Source organism: Pseudophryne corroboree, unplaced genomic scaffold, assembly GCF_028390025.1.
Source record: "Pseudophryne corroboree isolate aPseCor3 unplaced genomic scaffold, aPseCor3.hap2 scaffold_345, whole genome shotgun sequence".
NCBI lineage: Eukaryota > Metazoa > Chordata > Amphibia > Anura > Myobatrachidae > Pseudophryne > Pseudophryne corroboree.
Genome location: NW_026970008.1, coordinates 651,585 through 666,000, shown reverse-complemented (window position 1 = coordinate 666,000; position 14,416 = coordinate 651,585). Strand labels below are relative to the sequence as shown.

The window sequence follows — 14,416 nt, the reverse complement described above, 5'->3', positions numbered from 1 at the left end:
CATACTATGCAATAATGTTTCAATTTGCATTACCCAGCAGAATTAGCTTTGCATATATAGATATAGTGCAGCAGAATATATTGGTGGTTGTAGTCAATTGTAATTACCTGTAGGTGACAAGAAGAGAAGAAACGTAAATTCACAATCGACATCAGCTGAAGATAAATTGATACTGATTGAATGCTGCTGTTATGTGTCAATTTTATCACGCTTTGATAAAAATGCACGCTTAGATCAATAAATGCACAGCCAAATGGTTTTGCACAGCCTACACCATTGGACTTAAGTAGAAGACTATTACAAGTGAAACCAATAATTGAAATCTGTAACCACACCCCACCCCCTCAAATGCCAGGCAATAAATTACCTTAAAAACAACAACCAGGCATTCCACAAAGATTAAACTGGGTCTATATCATTCAAAACTTTAAAAAAGTACTTCAAAATCACATACTATGCAATAATGTTTCAATTTGCATTACCCAGCAGAATTTGCTTTGCATATATAGATATAGTGCAGCAGAATATAATGGTGGTTGTAGTCAATTGTAATTACTCAGCAGAATTAGCTTTTCATATATAGATATAGTGCAGCAGAATATATTGGTGGTTGTAGTCAATTGTAATTACCCAGCAGAATTAGCTTGCATATATAGATATAGTGCAGCAGAATATATTGGTGGTTGTATTCAATTGTAATTACCCAGCAGAATTAGCTTTGCATATATATAGTGCAGCAGAATATATTGGTGGTTGTAGTCAATTGTAATTACCCAGCAGTAATTACCCAGCAGCAGCTCTACTGCACTCAACATCACCAGTGCTCACAATATATATAATGCTATATACTATGCCATAGTGGTGCTTACTATATAACACCTCCTACTGCGTTCCCCCTGGCAATGAGCATGACACCCAGAGAGTGAAACCCCTGGCAATGAGCATGACACCCAGCACGTGAAACTCTTGGCATTGAGCAGTTTTTGTAAAAGTAATTAGAAGCTTTACTGTAGGGCATAGTGTATCACAGATATTGTGGTGAGTGACATAATATGTTCCAAAGGGCATTAATGTGCTTAACATGGTAGAAATGACTGTACTTTTTTCCCTGTGGTGGCCGAGGTCTGTTGGTGCAGGGTCAAGAACTGGGGTGTAAGGTAGTCTTTGCCTGCAAGGCTACGCCCATTTTATGGAGACCATACCCATTTTTGCGAGGTCACGCCCCCCCCATCCCGTCCGGAGCGCTCACGCAAATATAGTTTTTTTTATATATATATATATGGGGGAGGGGCACAATTTTTAATGCCAATGGTGGCGGGGGGCACGCATTTTTAAATCTCGCATTTGAAGCCAAATTGTTTAGAAACACCCCTGCAAGAAAATATCTGCAAATCCAATGTTACCATAAGTGTGGCATATACCTGCGCTTGCTCGCGGGGTGAGAACATCTCCCTAATTTAATTCAGCGATATTAATAGAGGTTGTGCAGCAGCCACAGAAAGGGTTAATCTCTGCATCTTGTCACTAAATTACATTGTTGCAATTTTAGCTGGGAGCTGCAATAATTACTCTAATACATAACACAGCCAACACTTCTATATTCACACAATATACTGCATGGTGAATATAGAAGTGGTGCTTACTAAACAGCACCTCCTACTGCATTCCACATCACCGCTGGTCACACTCATATCAGGCCCATAATGCTGTATACTATGCCATAGTGGTGCTTACTATATAACACCAGGTGCTGTGCAGTGGTCAAAACACACTAACTGGTCCCATGCTGTTGTTGGACTAAAGGCCTATACACACGATGAGATTCGGTCTATGCTAATAGGTTTAAAAAGGTTACATAAAAGCTACTTTGGGCTATATGCAATTCACGGTGAATCGCGGCAAATTATCGCCGTTTTTAAATTCGACACAATTCGACAGGTGAATTCCGGCAGGTGGCTGCCGGAATTCACCATATTCAATGAAAAACGGATTCGACAGTCCCGCGGGCGAAAAACGGCCAATTTGCCGGATTTTGCCGCGATTTAAAAAAACGGGGAAAAACGGGAAAAACACGAAAAAAAAATGGCGTGGGGTCCCCCCTCCAAAGCATAACCAGCCTCAGGCTCTTCGAGCTGGTCCTGGTTCCAAAAATGCGGGGGGAAAATTGGGCAGGGATCCCCCGTATTTTTAAAACCAGCACCGGGCTCTGCGCCTGGTGCTGGTGCAAAAAATACGGGGGACAAAAAGAGTAGGGGTCCCCCGTATTTTTTACACCAGCATCGGGCTCCACTAGCTGGACAGATAATGCCACAGCCGGGGGTCACTTTTATGCAGTGCCCTGCGGCCGTGGCATTAAATATCCAACTAGTTACCCCTGGCCGGGGTACCCTGGGGGAGTGGGGACCCCTTCAATCAAGGGGTCCCCCCCCCAGCCACCCGAGGGCAAGGGGTGAAGCCCGAGGCTGTCCCCCCCATCCAATGGCTGCGGATGGGAGGCTGATAGCCTAGAGTAAAATGACAAGAATATTGTTTTTTCCAGAAGAACTACAAGTCCCAGCAAGCCTCCCCCGCAAACTGGTACTTGGAGAACCACAAGTACCAGCATGCGGGAGAAAAACGGGCCCGCTGGTACCTGTAGTTCTACTGGAAAAAAAATACCCAAATAAAAACAGGACACAGACACCGTGACAGTAAAACTTTATTACACACTGCCGACACATTCATACTTACCTATGTTGACACGCCGACTGCCACGGTCTCCGACGATCCGAGGGTACCTGTGAAAAAAATTATACTCACCTTCCAGCGTCCAGAGGTAAATCCACGTCCAGAGATACATCCACGTACTTGGCAAAAAAAGAAAACGGACACACGGACCACCGGACTGAAAGGGGTCCCATGCTGACACATGAGACCCCTTACCCCGAATGCCGGGACACCAAGTGACTCCTGTCACTGAAGTTCCTTCAGCCAATCAGGAAGCGCTACTTCCGTGGCGCTCACCTGATTGGCTGTGCGCTGTCTGTGCTGTGACAGCGCATCGCACAGCTCCGTCCATTATATTCAGGGGTGGGAACTTAGCGGCTAGCGGTGAGGTCACCCGCCGGTCAGCGGCTGACCGCGGGTAACCCCACCGCTGACGGCAAAGTTCCCACCATTGAAACTAATGGACCGAGCTGTGCGATGCGCTGTCACAGCACAGACAGCGCACAGCCAATCAGGTGAGCGCCACGGAAGTAGCGCTTCCTGACTGGCTGAAGGGACTTCAGTGACAGGAGTCACGTGGTGTCCCGGCATTCGGGGTAAGGGGTCTCATGTGTCAGCATGGGACCCCTTTCAGTCCGGTGGTCCGTGTGTCCGTTTTCTTTTTTTGCCAAGTACGTGGATTTATCTCTGGACCCTGGCTGAGGTGAGTATATTGAACTTTTCTTTTCAGGTATCCGTGGATTCTACATGGAGAAGAGGACCGATGTCGGCGTGTGAACATAGTTAAGTATGTGTGTGTCGGCAGTGTGTAATAAAGTTTTACTGTCACGGTGTCTTTGTCCTGTTTTTATTTGGGTATTTTTTTCCCAGTAGTACTACAGGTACCAGCGGGCCCGTTTTTCTCCCGCATGCTGGTACTTGTGGTTCTCCAAGTACCAGCTTGCGGGGTAGGCTTGCTGGGACTTGTAGTACTACTGGAAAAAACAATATTCTTGTCATTTTACTCAAGGCTATCAGCCTCCCATCCGCAGCCCTTGGATGGGGGGGACAGCCTCGGGCTTCACCCCTGGCCCTTGGGTGGCTGGGGGGGGACCCCTTGATTGAAGGGGTCCCCACTCCCCCAGGGTACCCCGGCCAGGGGTGACTAGTTGGATATTTAATGCCACGGCCGCAGGGCACTGTATAAAAGTAACCCCCGGCTGTGGCATTATCTGTCCAGCTAGTGGAGCCTGATGCTGGTGTAAAAAATACGGGGGACCCCTGCTCGTTTTGTCCCCCGTATTTTTTGCACCAGCACCAGGCGCAGAGCCCGGTGCTGGTTTTAAAAATACGGGGGATCCCTGCCCAATTTTTCCCCGCATTTTTAGAACCAGGACCAGCTCGAAGAGCCCGAGGCTGGTTATGCTTTGGAGGGGGGACCCCACGCCATTTTTTTTTTAAATTTTCCCGTTCCAGCACTAAAAAATAAATAAATAAATAATATTTTAAAAAATATATAAATAATACTTGTGCCTCCAAAAAAAAAAAGTACCTAATCCCTTCTAATATAAATAGATATGCTATTCCCACAAAAAAAACACCCAAAAAAACATGTTTAAATTTTTTTTTATTGTTTTCACCCTCCAAAGTGTGACGGATTGAAAATGACGAATTTACTGTCTAAAAGCACTGCTGTCGAATTTCCAAACTTGAATTGAATATGCTTTTGTCGAATTGCAGCACTTGTATCATTGCAGAAAAGTCGAATTTGCAAAAAGTCGAATTTCAAAAAGTCGAATTTTGAAAGTCCGTTTTTTTGACGGAAAGCACTGAATTGCATTGACGATTTTTTTTTTTTTGGCGAAAATGACCCGAAATTCGACAATTTCGGGAATTCGACCACAATTGCATATACCCCTTTATGTATTTATTAATTAAAGTTTTAAAGTTGTATTTTACAACCATACAATGATATGATATATAATGTATCGTATAATCATTACATAATGTTGATGGCATTGAATAGTCTCTTCCTTGACTAGTGGCAGCAGCTTCAGCACTAGGTGGAAGTGGATCTTGAGCTTTCCCTATTTTACCCTCCACCTTTTTGTTCTCCATTTTTTAATGTGTGGAATTATATGCCAGTAATATATCTGGAATTAGACGGTGGTAATGTCTGGAATTAGATACCACTAGATAGATACCAGATATCACTGTGACTGGAATGATGACATATGCACAGTGACAGGACACTACCACAGCACCCTACAGCAGCCATATGCGGCACAAGACACTGGAGTATTAGTAATGTACTGTAGTATACTGAGCACCACAAGACAATGAGCAGTGATACGGAGCACTGATGAGATTACTAGAACTGACACTGAGCAGCCAGATGCAGCACTGGACTATTAGTAATGTTCTGTAGTATACTGAGCACCACAATGCAGCACAAGACAATGAGCAGTGATACTGAGCACTGATGAGGATACTAGAACTGACACTGAGCAGCAAGATGCAGCACTGGACTATTAGTAATGTACTCTAGTATACTGAGCACCACAATGCAGCACAAGACAATGAGCAGTGATACTGAGCACTGATGAGGATACTACTGAGAACTGACACTGAGCAGGAGAGACACACTACAATTTCATCTTGCGCCTCTTTTTTTATTTATCTTTGCATCATGTGCTGTTTGGGGCTATTTTTTTAAGTACCATCCTGTCTGACACTGCAGTGCCACTCCTAGATGGGCCAGGTGTTTGTGCTGCCCAATTGGGTCGCTTAGCTTAGTCATCCAGGGACCTTGGTGCAAATTTTAGGACTAAAAATAATATTGGGAGGTGTGAGGTGTTCAGAATAGACTGGAAAGGAGTAGAAATTATGGTTATTGAGCTTAATACCATAGGATCAAAATTACCCCCAAATTCTATGATTTTAGCTGTTTGAGGGTTTAAAAAAAAATCACCCGAATACAAAACCCAAAAGGTGGTTTTGCCAAAACGCGTCCGTATCCAAAACACAACTGCGGATCCGAATCCAAAACCAAAACATGAAACACGAAAAATGCCCGCTGCACATCTCTAGTTAGGGGAGAAGCATGTAGCCTTGTAGACTATGCACAGCTATATCTAGAAAAATATACGATCTAATCTTTAACCAACCAATGCAAGAAAGTATTTAATGTGAAAATACGAAACACTAGACTAATTGGAGGTGCGCCCTAAAGCAAATTACAATGTTAGGATTAGGGGGTTCGGAAAGACCTCTAGTGTATACACTACTATATACATTTTAAGAAAGGAAGGTACAAATTACATATTCACATTGCATCTATGGGCTGGATTCAAATGTCCCTTTCCTCCCTCAATCGTGCCCGTCAGCAGCTATTCTAATGTTGCTGCCAACGGGTGCGACATGTTTATTTCAGCTCGCTACCCCCAGGGGAAACAAGCTGAAATGTGTGCAAAGAGACCCATTTGGGCAACCAAACGGTGTCTTTTCACGATCGCGCCCATTACTTTATTCAGGTTTAGGTGCTTTGTGCACCTAAACCAGAGTGTAATGGGCGCAATAATTGAGGGCATTTGAATTTCCCTTATATGTGTGTGTGTGATATACACACAGACACACATACTGTATTTCTTTATATAATGGACACCTCAGTTTCTATTCATTCATGTCCTGCCCCCTACTCTGTCAGACCCCTTCCCCTCTACTTTTCTGACCCCAAACGCCACTCATTCTTGTTGAGTGCTGGTGGGCCCATTCAGAATTTTGCTATGGGGACCACAAAGGTCTAGTTACGTCACTGGGCAGGGTTATAGAGGAGGCGGTGCAAGGCATCCTGGGAACAGTCAAAGCTTTAGCCTGTTGGTGCCTTGGATCAAGATCCAACTCTACACCCCGATGTTAGTGTAGTGCCTTTTGGGGTTAAGGTTTTACAGAAAGTTACAGGTTTTTTTAATTTAGTAAAATATGCCCCATTTTAAAGATAGGGCATTTAAATTTGTTGCACATGTGCAGTACATAGCAGCCTGCAGGGCATGTACAGTGGCTTCATTTGGGTGCACATACATTGCCGGCTCCTGGTCGCAAACTGAAATTATTGTGTGTAAGTGGAATTAGCGGTGTTTATGTCATACAGGGGGGTGGGGGAGGTTTGTGGTTGGTGGGGGGCACGCTGTGTGATTATTATCCTGCATCTATACATACATGCGCTGACACCTGGACATACACTGATGTACCCACACCTAATATCCATACATACACACCCTGACACCTGGACATACACTAACATTCCCACACCTGCATCTATACATACACACGCTGACACCTGGACATTCACCAACATACAAGCACCTGCATCTATATATACACGCGCTGACAAATTGACATACACCGACGTACCCACACTTGCATCTATACATACATGCACTGACATCTGGACATACAAGCACCTGCATCTATACATACACGCGCTGACATCTGAACCTACACTGACGTTCCCACACCTGCATCTATACATACACATTCTGACACGTGGACATACACAGACGTACCCACAACTGCATCTATACATACACGCGTTGACACCTGGACGCACACCGACGTACACACACCTACATATATATATGCATGGATGCAAATGTGGGTACGTCGTAGCATACCGCTGTGTTTCACCAACCATCACAGCGCTCTCCCCCTGTTTTCTTTCATTACTCACGTGAGTTACATATGAACTTTAACTGCAGTAAATAAGAGGCGTTGGTTACAACTGTTGCTGTTCATCCACAAGAAGGAATTTAATGTATCAATTACAATTGGAAAGTAACGATTAAATTACAACAGCTGTATCCAGGAGGATTTTTTGGACACTTTAATAGACATTCCGTTGTCATCAAGGGCAATATGAAATAGATACTGATTACATTTAGATATGGATAGTGGTGCCTATATATGTTGACTCCATTGTATTTTGTTGAATGTGGGTTTCTTCTGTCTATATATATTTTTTAAAAAATAAAGAGCTTGTATATTCTATTTTTTGCGCTCCCTTGATAACAAGTGTGATTATCTTTAAAATTTGGTTTATTATTGGTAGAACAGTACTAACTATGGGAGCAGCATTTTATAATATATGGTAAAAATTAATAGATGTATAAAGATTAAATAAGCAACAAATTGGTGAAATAGATAAGTTTTGATAGGAGCGCTGGGTTCTATATATATATATATATTGACATTTGGTTATATATATGTATAGACTTTATAAATTCTTGACAGAGATGTGCCTGAGCAGCGGCCCTCCCCAGCCCTATCCCAAATCATACTTATTTTGCATAGGAGATACCATGGTCATGAAGATTGTTCTCCCAGGGTGAGTTTCATTCATTGCATTCTGGGTATGCTGATCCCTGTGATTTCCCCAAATGTGGGAAACTGGACTGCATTATTTGTGGTAGTGAGGTACTGTGTTTGTGCTTTCCTCTGGTCAGCTCTGGTAAAAGTCAGATTTCTTTATCTCAGATCTTCCTCTAGCCTTGTTCTTCTTTCGAGAGTTCCCTTGTGCTGCCTCAGTTGGATCTCCTTCACTTGACAGGGGGGTGCCCGAGCAGCGACCCTCCCCAGCTCTAGCCCAACTCCTACTTACCTGCCAGGTGAGATACTATGATCATGAAGGTGCTTCTCCCAGGGCAAGGCTCACCCATTGCACTCTGGGTGTGCTGCTCCTGCGGTTTCCCCAAATGTTGGACACTTGACTGCATAATTTGTGTTTCCCCTGGTCGGCTCTCGTATAATTCAGATCTCTTTGTCTCAGGTCTCTCTCCAGCCTAGTTTGCTGTCTGTTTCCACTTCTCTTTTCTTGAGCCGCTCCCTTCAATGCCCTTGCTCACTATCCTGACTTCTCCCGTCTGCTTACTTTGTGCCTTCCAACGCACAATACAAACTACAGGTAGTGCTGCAGGGCCCACGCCCTTTTACTTGCCTTACAGAGCAGCTCTGGAGCTGTTACAGTGCCCAGCTGCTGCAAGAAATCAGCTTGAATGCTTCAGGGGCTGGGGCATAGCCAACATGAGCCCCACACCGAAGGAGGGTGGAGGTGTTTAATGCGAACTAGGGGTCATCCAAGCGCCGCAAAAGGCCGCCATGCCCTGCACGCCCCTTTTCTCTTTTCATATGCAGACGAGGGTTGACGCCAACTTTGACCCACTGCTTGGATGACATCACCATATGCAAATCCATCTGCTGCAGGCCTTCCCCCAGGAATGCTTGCACTAGTTGTTGCATTTGGTTTGTTGTTTGGGGGTGCTTCAGTATTAGGCAGCCTTCTGCCCTCCCATGTTCATCTGAAAATATGTGTTCTCCCTGCAGTTGTTGTCCCCAGATGAGAGTTCCCTTATGCTGCCTCAGTCGTTAACCGTGGCTGGATCTTATTGGCACTCGCGGTCGGGATATTCCTCCCTGCCGTGGGGTAGAGACCTCCTTTTGCTCGGTCTCAAATTGCTTTTTCCCCTTCACCGCTGTCTTTACATCAGACGTCCGCCGTGATGTAGCTCGTTCATGAATGGGCTTATATCTCAGCAATCAGAGTGTCTGGTAGTCACCTTCCTTACGCGTTTCTCCGCTGTTATCCAAGAGCGGTTTCGTCAGAGGATACATCAGCAGCCTAGCAGGCTCTTTTTAAAATGCACCGGACCAATAGCATTACTAATTAGTTGATTGGATACATACATGTACTAATTGGATGCATACATGTAATGACTCACATATGGAACAACTTTCTAATTGCAATTGCACATATAAAGGCATTTCATAATATAAAAATAAGCAACATGGTGATTAAAAATAATAATAAAATAAGCAACAAGGTGGTTTAAAAAATAACAGAAAATATATAATCTATATACAGATTAACCTCTAATCTTTCAATCAATACCTCATCTCTATAATCACATACACATAATTCAGAGACCCAGCACTAAGGATCCCCATTTACTTATATAAAACCTTTTAGGGTAACATAAATCCAACCCACTACTAAAGCAGCTCTTGTGGCGCAGGGGAAACATCACCTGCACTCTATGCAGCGAGTCCCATGTTCGAATCCAACCCGCTCAGCTTAACATCCATATTATTTATTTACTTTTAATGGGATCATTCTATCAATTCATTTTTACCTTTAATTTTTGTTAATATTATTTCTATATTTCATTATTTTAACCCCTGGAATAATTACATTGCTGCTTAAACAACAAAAAGAATTGAAGAAAAAATAAATATTAAACAGACAATTTAAGGATTCGAAGATTTAAAGATTTAAAGATTTAAAAATTTAAAACAGGGAGGGGGGGGGGAGAAGGGAGGGGGGCCTTTTGGGAGAAGGAGGGAAAAAAATAAAAAAATAAAAAATATATATATATATAGAACCAAGAGAAAGTGTAAAAAGAGGATGGAGGAAGAAATCTGATGTTCATCATTACTAGTGGATTTTACTAAAGAACTTTAAAGGAACACACACAACAGGATTATACAGTTTCATCCTAAGAGGAAAGCTGTTTCCAAAATAGCTACTTCTAATAATTTTGTTTATTTATTAAACATACAATAAATGGATATTCAATAAATAATATATTAGGTAAATCAATAGATAAAATCTTCAGAGACTGCCAATGTTGTTCAGTTCGATGCTCTCAATCAGACCATCAGGTGTAAGGGTACCCAAAGAAAAAATCCAAAATGCCTCCCTTGTCAAGTAAAGGAGATTCAACTGAGGCAGCACAAGGGAACTCTCATCTGGGGACAACAACTGCAGGGAGAACACATATTTTCAGATGAACATGGGAGGGCAGAAGGCTGCCTAATACTGAAGCACCCCCAAACAACAAACCAAATGCAACAACTAGTACAAGCATTCCTTGGGGAAGGTCTGCAGAAGATGGAATTGCATACGGTGATGTCATCCAAGCAGTGGGCCAAAGTTGGCTGGAACCCTTATCTGCATATGAAAAGAGAAAAGGGGTATGCAGGGCATGGCGGCCTTTTGCGGCACTTGGATGACCCCTAGTTAGCATTAAACACCCCCACCAGCCTTCGGTGTGGGGCTCATGTTGGCCATGCCCCAGCCCCTGAAGCATTCAAGCTGATTTCTTGCAGCAGCTGGGCACTGTAACAGCTCCAGAGCTGCTCTGTAAGGCAAGTAAAAGGGTGTGGGCCCTGCAGCACTACCTGTAGTTCGCATTGTGCATTGGAAGGCACAAAGTAAGCAGACGGGAGAAGTCAGGATAGTGCGCAAGGGCATAGAAGGGAGCGGCTCAAGAAAAGAGAAGTGGAAACAGACAGCAAACTAGGCTGGAGAGAGACCTGAGACAAATAGATCTGAATTATATGAGAGCCGACCAGGGGAAACACAAATTATGCAGTCAAGTTTCCCACATTTGGGGAAATCAAAGGGGCTGCACACCCAGAGTGCAATGGGTGAGCCTTGCCCTGGGAGAAGCACCAACATGATCATAGTATCTCACCTGGCAGGTAAGTAGGAGTTGGGCTAGAGCTGGGGAGGGTCGCTGCTCGGGCACCCCCCTGTCAAGTGAAGGAGATCCAACTGAGGCAGCACAAGGGAACTCTCGAAAGAAGAACAAGGCTAGAGGAAGATCTGAGACAAAGAAATCTGACTTTTACCAGAGCTGACCAGAGGAAAGCACAAACACAGTCCCCCACTACCACAAATAATGCAGTCGAGTTTCCCACATTTGGGGAAATCACAGGGGTCAGCATACCCAGAATGCAATGAATGAACCTCACCCTGGGAGAACAATCTTCATGACCATGGTATCTCCTCTGCAAAATAAGTATGATTTGGGATAGGGCTGGGGAGGGCCGCTGCTCAGGCATATCTCTGTCAAGTAAAGGAGATTCAACTGAGGCAGCACAAGGGAACTCTCATCTGGGGACAACAACTGCAGGGAGAACACATATTTTCAAATGAACATGGGAGGGCAGAAGGCTGCCTAATACTGAAGCACCCCCAAACAACAAACCAAATGCAACAACTAGTACAAGCATTCCTGGGGGAAGGTCTGCAGAAGACGGATTTGCATACAGTGATGTCATCCAAGCAGTGGGCCAAAGTTGGCTGGAACCCTCATCTGCATATGAAAAGAGAAAAGGGGTATGCAGGGCATGGCGGCCTTTTGCGGCGCTTGGATGACCCTTAGTTCGCATTAAACACCCCCACCCTCCTTCGGTGTGGGGCTCATGTTGGCAATGCCCCAGCCCCTGAAGCATTCAAGCTGATTTCTTGCAGCAACTGGGCACTGTAACAGCTCCAGAGCTGCTCTGTAAGGCAAGTTAAAGGGTGTGGGTCCTGCAGCACTACCTGTAGTTCGCATTGTGCATTGGACGGCACAAAGTAAGCAGACGGGAGAAGTCAGGATAGTGCGCAAGGGCATAGAAGGGAGCGGCTCAAGAAAAGAGAAGTGGAAACAGACAGCAAACTAGGCTGGAGAGAGACCTGAGACAAAGAGATCTGAATTATACGAGAGCCGACCAGGGGAAACACAAATTATGCAGTCAAGTGTCCCACATTTGGGGAAATCGCAGGAGCAGCACTCCCAGAGTGCAATGGGTGAGCCTTGCCCTGGGAGAAGCACCTTCATGATCATAGTATCTCACCTGGCAGGTAAGTAGGAGTTGGGCTATAGCTGGGGAGGGTCGCTGCTCAAGCACCCCTCTGTCAAGTGAAGGAGATCCAACTGAGGCAGCACAAGGGAACTCTCAAAAGAAGAATAAGGCTAGAGGAAGAAATGAGACAAAGAAATCTGACTTTTACCAGAGCTGACCAGAGGAAAGCACAAACACAGTCCCCCACTACTACAAATAATGCAGTCAAGTTTCCCACATTTGGGGAAATCACAGGGGTCAGCATACCCAGAATGCAATGAATGACCCTCACCCTGGGGGAACAATCTTCTTGACCATGGTATCTCCTATGCAAAATAAGTATGATTTGAGATAGGGCTGGGGAGGTCCGCTGCTCAGGCACATCTCTGTCAAGTTAAGGAGATTCAACTGAGGCAGCACAAGGGAACTCTCATCTGGGGACAACAACTGCAGGGAGAACACATATTTTCAGATGAACATGGGAGGGCAGAAGGCTGCCTAATACTGAAGCACCCCCAAACAACAAACCAAATGCAACAACTAGTGCAAGCATTCCTGGGGGAAGGCATGCAGCAGATTGATTTGCATATGGTAATGCCATCCAAGCAGTGGGTCAAAGTTGGCTTCAACCCTCATCTGCATATGAAAAGAGAAAAGGTGCGTGCAGGGCATGGCGGCCTTTTGCGGCGCTTGGATGACCCCTAGTTCGCATTAAACACCTCCACCCTCCTTCGGTGTGGGGCTCATGTTGGCTATGCCCCAGCCCCTGAAGCATTCAAGCTGATTTCTTGCAGCAGCTGGGCACTGTAACAGCCCCAGAGCTGCTCTGTAAGGCAAGTAAAAGGGTGTGGGCCCTGCAGCACTACCTGTAGTTTGCATTGTGCATTGGAAAGCACAAAGCAAGCAGACGGGAGAAGTCAGGATAGTGCGCAAGGGCATAGAAGGGAGCGGCTCAAGAAAAGAGAAGTGGAAACAGACAGCAAACTAGGCTGGAGAGAGACCTGAGACAAAGAGATCTGAATTAACGAGAGCCGACCAGGGGAAACACAAATTATGCAGTCAAGTTTCCCACATTTGGGGAAATCGCAGGAGCAGCACACCCAGAGTGCAATGGGTGAGCCTTGCCCTGGGAGTAGCAACTTCCTGATCATAGTATCTCACCTGGCAGGTAAGTAGGAGTTGGGCTAGAGCTGGGGAGGGTCGCTGCTCGGGCACCCCCCTGTCAAGTGAAGGAGATCCAACTGAGGCAGCACAAGGGAACTCTCGAAAGAAGAACAAGGCTAGAGGAAGATCTGAGACAAAGAAATCTGACTTTTACCAGAGCTGACCAGAGGAAAGCACAAACACAGTCCCCCTCTATCACAAATAATGCAGTCGAGTTTCCCACATTTGGGGAAATCACAGGGGTCAGCATACCCAGAATGCAATGAATGAACCTCACCCTGGGAGAACAATCTTCATGACCATGGTATCTCCTATGCAAAATAAGTATGATTTGGGATAGGGCTGGGGAGGGCCGCTGCTCAGGCATATATCTGTCAAGTAAAGGAGATTCAACTGAGGCAGCACAAGGGAACTCTCATCTGGGGACAACAACTGCAGGGAGAACACATATTTTCAAATGAACATGGGAGGGCAGAAGGCTGCCTAATACTGAAGCACCCCCAAACAACAAACCAAATGCAACAACTAGTACAAGCATTCCTGGGGGAAGGTCTGCAGAAGACGGATTTGCATACAGTGATGTCATCCAAGCAGTGGGCCAAAGTTGGCTGGAACCCTCATCTGCATATGAAAAGAGAAAAGGGGTATGCAGGGCATGGCGGCCTTTTGCGGAGCTTGGATGACCCTTAGTTCGCATTAAACACCCCCACCCTCCTTCGGTGTGGGGCTCATGTTGGCAATGCCCCAGCCCCTGAAGCATTCCAGCTGATTTCTTGCAGCAGCTGGGCACTGTAACAGCTCCAGAGCTGCTCTGTAAGGCAACTAAAAGGGTGTGGGCCCTGCAGCACTACCTGTAGTTCGCATTGTGCGTTGGAAGGCACAAAGTAAGCAGACGGGAGAA

General features: G+C 45.2%; 7 non-coding genes and 1 pseudogene across 7 annotated transcripts; 2 read left to right on the top strand and 6 right to left on the bottom strand.

Annotated features, from left to right (window-relative positions):
• The first annotated feature begins 8,017 nt into the window (after positions 1-8,017).
• LOC135020096 (U1 spliceosomal RNA) lies at positions 8,018-8,181 on the top strand. Its single transcript, XR_010217579.1, has one exon. It is a non-coding gene; the product is annotated as a U1 spliceosomal RNA (small nuclear RNA).
• Positions 8,182-8,333: 152 nt separating this feature from the next.
• On the top strand, positions 8,334-8,496 carry LOC135020196 (U1 spliceosomal RNA). Its single transcript, XR_010217660.1, has one exon. It is a non-coding gene; the product is annotated as a U1 spliceosomal RNA (small nuclear RNA).
• Positions 8,497-11,086: 2,590 nt separating this feature from the next.
• Positions 11,087-11,228, bottom strand: LOC135020212 (U1 spliceosomal RNA; annotated as a pseudogene).
• A 152-nt stretch (positions 11,229-11,380) lies between these two features.
• On the bottom strand, positions 11,381-11,544 carry LOC135020152 (U1 spliceosomal RNA). Its single transcript, XR_010217628.1, has one exon. It is a non-coding gene; the product is annotated as a U1 spliceosomal RNA (small nuclear RNA).
• Positions 11,545-12,215: 671 nt separating this feature from the next.
• On the bottom strand, positions 12,216-12,378 carry LOC135020145 (U1 spliceosomal RNA). The gene has a single exon (XR_010217622.1). It is a non-coding gene; the product is annotated as a U1 spliceosomal RNA (small nuclear RNA).
• Positions 12,379-12,530: 152 nt separating this feature from the next.
• LOC135020090 (U1 spliceosomal RNA) lies at positions 12,531-12,694 on the bottom strand. The gene has a single exon (XR_010217573.1). It is a non-coding gene; the product is annotated as a U1 spliceosomal RNA (small nuclear RNA).
• A 671-nt stretch (positions 12,695-13,365) lies between these two features.
• LOC135020179 (U1 spliceosomal RNA) lies at positions 13,366-13,527 on the bottom strand. Its single transcript, XR_010217649.1, has one exon. It is a non-coding gene; the product is annotated as a U1 spliceosomal RNA (small nuclear RNA).
• A 152-nt stretch (positions 13,528-13,679) lies between these two features.
• Positions 13,680-13,843, bottom strand: LOC135020243 (U1 spliceosomal RNA). Its single transcript, XR_010217695.1, has one exon. It is a non-coding gene; the product is annotated as a U1 spliceosomal RNA (small nuclear RNA).
• Between the last annotated feature and the right edge of the window lie 573 nt (positions 13,844-14,416).